General features: G+C 38.2%; 1 protein-coding gene across 1 annotated transcript in view; it reads right to left on the bottom strand.

Annotated features, from left to right (window-relative positions):
• The window catches only part of LOC575900 (sodium-coupled monocarboxylate transporter 2), a 37,376-nt gene extending 36,113 nt beyond the window's left edge, over positions 1 to 1,263 (bottom strand). The window contains exons 1-2 of the mRNA XM_030999653.1: positions 1,233 to 1,263; positions 640 to 691 (exon numbers count right to left, since the gene is read on the bottom strand). The gene's annotated coding sequence lies outside the window, so the exon portion shown is untranslated. The remainder of the gene's footprint in view (positions 1 to 639; positions 692 to 1,232) is intronic.
• Between the last annotated feature and the right edge of the window lie 7,834 nt (positions 1,264 to 9,097).

Below are 9,097 nucleotides of genomic sequence, written 5' to 3' on the forward strand. Positions count from 1 at the left end.
ATGCATACCATGGACTTGCCCAAAAATATTGTTTTCCATTTTACAAAGGAAGAGGTGACTTCCGAAAATTTGTGAGTATATATTTATCATTAAACTGTTGGATATCATATCTATAGTGCCCTACATCTGAAGTTTTATTTTTCAGCAAACATAATATCCTCCTGTAAATATCATCAACTCATTACCCTTTGCAAATTGAGATTTGGACTGCATTGTAAACAAAACTTTGGTTAAATGATACACCTCATTCTCTTGCAGAGGGATTGTCGTCTAGTGGATACGTCGCTGGACTGAGAATCACATGGTTCGCGGTTCGAGTCCCGCTGCAACCCGCTGCGACCCGCTGCGACCCGCTGCGACATTAATGTCCTTTGGGAAGAATCTACATTTGCCACTCTTCACCCAGGTGTAGTAAATGGGTAACTGGTAGGAAGAAATTCCTTGAATGTTTGAGCGCCTTATCATGGTAGCTCGGCTTAAGCTGGGACAATACTGATTGCACGGCCCTCAACGAGAACAGCACACTGATGAGGCTACCTTGGTTAACCAAGACAAATATTATTATCATTATTATCAATTTGACTTAGCAAGAAAATGTACATTGATTCTTTAACAGTTTTGATCTCCCTAATGTATTACCTGCGTTAATGGCTAAAGCTGGTGTGTAAATGACGATTCCCATGTAGAAAAACTGAAAGATAAAATTGAAAGCTAAATGTAATTTTAATAAACTTCATAAAAAGATTTATGTGTTACAACGTGTAAATGAAGCGAGACTTGTTGAACGAAAAAAAATCAAGAGCAATAGTATAAAAATAACAATAACAAATTTAAAATTGAACATAAGACTAAGAAATTCTTAAATCAGTATAAATACAAAATTGAACAAAAGACTATGAAATTCGTGAATCGGTATGAATACAAAATTGAACATAAGACTAAGAAATTCGTAAGTCAGTATATAAAAACAAAAGAATTAAAATTGTTTCAATGGATTTTGATCACAAATACCCTCCTTCATATTTCTTTTTTGATAATAACGAATAGGATATAGGTTATAATTATTTGGGATATAAATTTGCATATATTTAAATCAAAATGAAGTAAATAAAATCGAATTCGCGACTTTGTTGTTGTTGCGTTAAATCAAATCTTGGCAGGTCTCATGAGGGGGGGGGGGGATTTGGTTTTACCTTGAATGTTTAGGACTTCGAAGAGTAAACGATACATACCATTTGAAAGAAGAAAATGCAAATATTCATCACACGAATGGTCTTGTTGAAACGAAGTTCTAAGTACTGCCATAAGAAAAAGAACAGAGAAATATAACTTTGTTATGACAGAGATAATACGCCTAATTATTATATAGTTTAAATGTAACTCTCATTATCTGTGTCTCATAGTATATTAAGTTTTATTTCGTTGTGAACTTGAATTTTTGTTTTTACCTATTTATTTACTTATTTATTTATTTACTTATTTATCGATTTCCATCTTTTTGTCTGTCTTTTTTTTTCTTTTTCTTTCTGTCATTCTCTTATTTCTCTATTAAAAAAAAAGTTGAAATAATGATAATTTTTCCCCTCACAAAAATTACCATACCCTCATCAAAAGTTATATATACCTCGTAGATACTGGTTAGTTTTAATTCGAAGAACATCGGTACAAACATCTGTGTCGCAATCAATGCACCTATTGCATAACCGACAGTATTCCAAATGAACATGGTGTTGAACATATAGATCTCGGCGGGTAAACCTAGCACAGAGATGGCCGATATGTAGCTGACCATCATAGATAGTGCCACAGGTATGACGCTCATTTGACGATTACCAAGCAAATACTCATCGGCCGTTCGCTGCCGGTCTCCGGAACAAGCCGAGTAAATGCCGATGGCGGCCGAAACGAGCAGCATGATCGCGAAGAGGACGTAGTCCCAGGCGCTCAGTGATACGACGTCGCTCATTGTTGCCTCCGACGTCGAAATAAGTTGTTGAAAAAGTAACAAATAGGAGCACACTTTTGAAGAGCACTGATTAGTGTGGATCGTGATGTAAGTGATGCTACCGTGGATGAAAAGGATCACCGGTCAGGGTAGCAGCTTAAATACTAACATAATAGTGTTATCATTATACAAAGGTTAAAAGGCTGGTTCAGGGCGTCGCTAAAATGACATGGGCTTTTGTGGGGGCGATGATCCCCCGCCCCTTCGAATGTTTTGTCTTGGCTTTATCTGTGGAAACAAGCTTTCTTAGAATGAATACATATTTTATATATATATATATATATATATATATATATATATATACGACTGCCAGATGTTTTCCGGGATAGTGCCCCCTTTTAAGAATCGTGAATCTGTTCCTGCTATATACATACATTTAACTACTCAAAATGCTGCATGGTGAACATCTTAATTATGACCGACATTATCTGGTAGTTTGAGACGATGGATCTTATCTTCTTGTGTGGTTGAGTGTAGATTAAGGACGTTGGTACACAATTTGGAAATGCCTGGGATGTCGGACAATAGGTCCTCGTCTTACTTTAAATTACCGGCATGTGCCCCATTATTTCCTAAGTAACTCCCCCCTCCCCCAATTTTTTTTAAAAAACAACAACAACAACAAAAACAACAACAAACAAACACTCAGACAAAATAGTGACATAGCTAACAAAAATTCAAAATTATGTCGACAATTATCACGGATTTGTAGACATAAATGTTGATGATAAGGGGTAGGGGTCAATGTCCCAATATGTTCTCTGTCTACGTGGACTGTAGATTATTGTATATCAAAACTTCCTGCGCTTACCGTTGTTTACAACAAGTTGATCGATATAGGGAAAGGCAAATAAATGAAGAAGGTTGAGGTTAAGGGCGAAATGTTAAAGAAAAGAAAAAAGAAAGAGGAAAAATGACCTCCGATACGTCATGACGGCCTGATGGGTGGATAATTTCCATATATTATTTGGGGAATTCTCATGTTTTATTGTTGCCAGTTTATCTCATGTTGGATGTTTAATTAATCATACTTGAAGTATGTTATTCGATCAAACGAAAAGAAAAGAGTTTATTCTTGCCATCCTTGCCATATTTGAGAACTATTTTTGTTGTTGTGTGTGTGTGTGGGGAGGGGGGGGGGTGGGCTGATGTTTGCTTTACTTGTCAACGCTTATGGAGAATTGAGAATGTGCCAACTCCCCTTCAGAGAATTCTGGATCTGCCACTGATAATGTTCAAGAATCATCATGAAATGTTCCTTATTACTCTTCATATTTGTGTTATTCTTAACCATTTAAACTTTGACTGCAATATATGATAATTACCCCCCCCCCCCAATAAAAACAAGTTGAGATGTAGGGCACTATAATGATACTCTCTCTCTCTCTCTCTCTCTCTCTCTCTCTCTCTCTCTCTATCCCCTTCACATGGTTCGCTCAAAAAAAAAAAAAAAAATATTGTAATCGTGTTACTGCTGATTTTATGAATTGCGAAGCAAACACCTACTCGAGTACAAACAAAGGAATAGATAAACTTAATTTCAAACAAAATGATAGATTGCTGAATTGCTGTTTGAGATAAGCCTCAGCACGATAACATTCGTCAGTCATAAAGATAAGGAGTAGTTGCATATATGCTGACAATACATCAATATTGTCGGATGTGCTTGAAAGAAAACTTGATATGAAATTGAAAAAGGAATGAATTTTTTATTTAGTTCATTTTCTTTTCTTTGACTTAAAGCTACTTGCTTAAAATTTCGAAGCCCTCATATCACAATAATAATGTCACCATGATAAGAAGGCTATGTCTTTTTATGTTAACACTCTGACCCTCTTTGTTGATGGTGTAAAGGTTTATTCGCTGTACCTTCAACCGTACGGGTTGGGGTTCGAATCTCTGTTCGTCTGTTCGTTGTCGTAGAAAATACATCACTGTACGATATGTTCAGTTGGCAATGCAGGAGTAGCCGATATGCTTTACCCTGTTCGTACCTGTATATGACATAGTACAGTGGTTTATTCATTAGACTTTCAATCAAGAGGTTGTGGGTTTGAATCTCTGTTCGTTGTCTTAGACAAGGCATCACATTGTGTTGGGTTGGCAGTGTCAGAGTCGATGATCTTCCTGGCCTTTCTTGTTTATGACACGATGTTTTAGTTTATTCACTGAACAAATAATAATTTTGGAATCATTTGTGCGTCATGTGGCGGCTAAACTTCAGATAAATTAACGTGTATGCCTATACTCCCCATCCTGAAAACGGATTGCAGCCACTGCAGTTGTATCTTTTAATTCTCAATTTGCATGAAAGGAGCCCCCCCCCCCCCAATCAGTGTTATTTAGGGTACGCATATGCGTGTTCCCTCCTTTTGAAAACACCCCCCTAAGTCCGGTGTGTAAAGTCAATTTTGTGAATGTACGAGCCGGACTTTGGTGCGTGAAAAGTACCCCTTTACCGGACATTTTTGGTAACACGCATGCGGTCATTCCGACCCCGGAGTGTGTGTGTGTGTGTGGGGGGGGGGGGGGGGGGGAGGAGACCTACAAGATCGCGAAGACTTTGCCGTAAATAGTCATAATCAAATGATAAAACTAAAACAACAACGGCAACAATTTCAGAAAAGTTATTTCCATACCTTATTGTATGTCCTATAGAAATCATCTTCGGATTATGTAGAATACGTCATCATTATAATATTCCCAAATTCCAAAGGTGAAGGGCAGGGCTATTGAAATTGCATTAGGTTGATTTTTGTGAAAGTTTTAGCGATCCTGTTGACAAAAATTTGACCCTCATACATGTATTATTTAGAATGTGGAGTATGAAAAGCTTGTAAATTTGGGAAAAAGGATATGGAAACTGGCACTCGGATGGTTTTCATTTCCAGGACTATCAGAGTATCAGTCGAAGACCCTCCCCCGTTCGGGAGCGGGGGGGGGGGGGGGGGTCGTCTCTTGTCCGAATCATCCATACGCCTGTTTTTTTTTTGTTTTTTTTGTTAATGGTATCCTTCACCTCCACTGCAAACATCTTTAAATGATAAAAATCGGCAGTTATCTTCAAAATATGGGTTTCCAAACAAGACGTTTAGATTATACCTATAGACCACTGATAAACATAGTTAAAACTTCTAGGTAGACATACACGGTCAAAGTGACGTAGCTATGCGAGGGCACGGAGGCTCGTCCTCCAATGGCGCAAAATTGTAGAGAGAGAGAGAGAGAGAGAGAGAGAGAGAGAGAGAGAGAGAGAGGGGGGGGGGGGAGGAGGCATCACGGGGTAAACTAAAACGACATCTTGGCCACACTCCATGGGATCGTTTTTTGACCTCGTAATTTCTTACCTTGGCTCCTTTACATTGCTGTTTATCTTTATACGTGTACTATTAGCATATAGTGACTTAGCAATATCAAGTCTATTATAAGATGTACATATGACCATATACAAGAGTAGAACATCATTGTTTGTTTTATTGTTTTGTTGTTGTTTTGTTTTTGTTGTTGGTTTTTACCATATTATTAATCTCGCTGACATTTAGTATTGTTTTCTCAAACATTATTTATTGTCATCCCATGCATGCTCATGTCTCCCACGAGGTTGGATTTGAAATAGGGTCTAATTGTCGGGGTCATGTCGTGGGGAGGGGGTGGTGAACGTAAAACAAATATCGTTTTACTATCATGTTGTATTTTTTTTCTACTTTTTGCTTTTTATTTGAATAGAAAAAAAAAGTATAACGAGTAATTTATTTTCATCTCTGTATTATATTCCAGAAGAGACATGCAGTATTTTTGTCATTCCTATCAGAGGCAGTCTTCCCGGGGAGAGGTGAGGGGGACAGGCCGCACAGTGCCCTCACTTTACAGGTACCCCAAAAGTACCCCTTTTTACATAGGAAAATTGCCCCTTTAACTTTGTAAGAATTGCCCCTTTTTACATAGTAAAAAAGCCCCATTTTACTTTGAAAAGTGCCCCTATTACTTTGTTAAAGTGCCCCTTCCTCTTTTCACCTCCGATAAGTGCCTTTTTTTGTTTTGACACGTGCCCCTTTTCCTTCGACAAGTTCCCATTTTACTTTGCAATAAGTGTCCATTTTCTATTCTCATAAATGCTCTTTTTAATCCTATAGTAAGTGCCCCTTTTCAGCTACGAGAAGTGTCCCTTTTAACTGTTGATAAGTGCCCTCTTCACCTCCGATGATCGCACTATTCAAATCTGAGATGTGCTCGTTTTACGTTTTACTTTGACAAGTGCCCCTTCCCCTCCTGATAAGTGCTCTTTTCATCTCTGATGAGAGCCCCCTTTTCACCTCTGATAATTTACCTTTCAACAAGGATATATGCCCCTTTTCTTTTCTAATAAGGGGCCTATCACTTTTCCACAAATGCACCTTTTCATCTCTTATAAAAGCCCCTATCAAAATCTGATGGGTGCCCCTTTTCCGTTGACAAATGCCCATTTCCCATTCTTCTAAGTGCCTTTTCATGTCTTTTTCAGGTGTAAAGAGTGACCTATTTTCACCTCTTATAATTAACCTTTGTACTTCGACACGTGCTCCTTTTCTTTTTTAATAAGTGTCTTATTCCTTTCGATACGGGCCCCCTATTCCTCTCATCATTAAACGTGCCCCTGCTCGCTTGCTACGCTTGTTCGCATTTATAGATGATGTAATAATGTTACTTATCAAAGATCTTTTCAGTCTTCCTTTATGAGAATTTGCCTATAACCCATCAGAATTGGGTTTTCCCTCTTTATAAGATGTAATTTTTTGCACTGAGAACTCACAATCTCAAAAGTTTTCCTCGCTTGCTCCGCTCGCTCGTTAATGAATATGCATATCATCACACCCAACTGCAGAGTATGATGCTTAACCAACATCTTGTATGATATATAAAAAGAAACATATATTGAAATCATCCCTGATAATGCAATCATAATGTCTTTAAAAAATGTATATTTTCGCTTTGAGATTTCTCTTTGTAGGTGCCCTTTTGGGTGGGTTCCCCCCCACTTTGGAAGTCACTCAGCCGCCCCTGATTCCTGGTTATTGTTTTCATGTACTGAATGGCGGAACAATTTTTCGAAATCGAGGGCGTACCATTTCTCCTAAGCCTGTGTATGATCAAATCTCTTTGTCCTTAGTGCAATTAATCTTTGTATTCCTAAATGTTGTCATTGTCACTGTATGTATCAGTGAGCGAGCGTAGCAAGCGAGCATTTTTAAAGAATATTTACATTTTTAAAGAAAATGTTGTGCATTGCGCGGAATTCATTAATTTGAAAGGTTGAGCAGACATGGTAGTCTGTGCCTTCGTGTCAGTATGCCTAAGACCTCTTCACCATTGACTTTCCAACCCTCTTCCTTCCCTCACTTCCTATTAATATTTATGTAACCTGTTCTGATGCACAATACAAAACAGGTTCCTCTTCAAACAGTAGTGATTAAATGTAATTTCAACTTGATCTTCAACGAAATGAAATTCGCATATTTGAGTTTGTTAGGTGGTTTGTCTCTCTCTCTCTCTCTCTCTCTCTCTCTCTCTCTCTCTCTCTCTCTCTCTCTCTCTCTAAGTGCCATATCGTTTGACTTTGGCGACCATGCTGTTCCACAACCCTCGGATCCTAGCCTTCTGTATTAGTACCACTCCCAGTTCTTTCACTCCTCTCTCTTCCAACAATTTCTGCAGACTGTCCATCCAAAGTATCCTCCTTCTTCCCCTACTCCTTCTTCCCACAATTTTCCCTGTCCGGCAAAGCAAGATTCTCTAGGCCTTCTTTACGTGTAGTGTGACCCATGAACTTCAACTGCCTAATCAACATCTCACGTATCATTTTCCTTTGCACTCCAGCTCGTGTAAGAACTTCCTCATTACTAAATTTGTCAGTCCAGGGGATTTTCATCTTTTTTTCTTAAAAACCATATTTCGCAACTTTCCAAACGCTTTTTAGTATCAGAGGTTAAAGTCCATGTTTCACTACCATACATAAGTACTGAGTAGATGTAACAATTCCATACTCTTGATTCTGGTCCTTATACTCATTGTTCGATTTGTCAATTTTGTCTAACTTTGAAAATGCAGATTTAGCGAGAGCTATCCTTCTCTTGATCTCTGTCTCACATCTGGCATCCTCGGTAATCATGATGCCGATCGAGGTAGTTAAATGAGGAGACTTGTTTAATAATCTGTTCTTTCAGTTTCAAGTTACATTTTGGACTGCTCTTCTTGGATACCACCAGACACTTCGTCTTGGTATAGTTGATCTCTAGTCCCATTCTCTCACTTTCTTTTACAACTACATTCAGGAGTCTCTGGAAATCTTTCTCTGATTCAGAAAATAAAACGGTGTCATCAGCATATCTAATATTTGTGATTGAATGGCCACCCACTTGTATCCCATTTTCATCTTTCAATTCTATTAGAATGATTTCACTATACATATTGAACAGGTCTGGTGACATAACACGACCCTGCCTGACTCCCCGTCTGATGTTAATATATTCACTACACTCTCCTTCTACCCTGGTGGTTTGTCACTATGGCCAAAATGTCGGCTAATTCGGTACGATCCACCACACCCCCTCCCCCTTAGAGCGCTTCAGGAATGCCCCTGTGGTTGTTCAAGAGTTGCGAGTAGCGTTGATTTCCATTATTTTACTGTTTGCAAGAGACCTTGGCTTTTCATGTACATATATGACTATTTATTTATTTATCTATTTCAAAATGTTCACTTTAAAATCTAAGATAAACTTTCTCTTCTCCTCCTCCCTGCCACCCCAGCTCTCTCTCTCTCTCTCTCTCTCTCTCTCTCTTTCTCATTTTTTTCTTCTCCCTTGTTTCAACTCTCTCCATTCTCTTCCTAAACAAAACCTGTGATAGCCTTTCTTCTCTCGTGCTCATCTTTCATGGCTCAATATACCGTAGCTACAAATTTATTGCTCTGTAATAAATGTATCTTTGTATTTATCTTTAATCATGCTCAATCTGATGTCTGACTCTTCGAAATATGCAATTTTTTATTTCAGATCATTGAATGGTATTCAGGAATCGTTAGGAGGAATAAACATGGCAATGCACATTGAAGGGATA

Source organism: Strongylocentrotus purpuratus, unplaced genomic scaffold (assembly GCF_000002235.5).
Source record: "Strongylocentrotus purpuratus isolate Spur 01 unplaced genomic scaffold, Spur_5.0 spur5_scaffold_5, whole genome shotgun sequence".
NCBI lineage: Eukaryota > Metazoa > Echinodermata > Echinoidea > Camarodonta > Strongylocentrotidae > Strongylocentrotus > Strongylocentrotus purpuratus.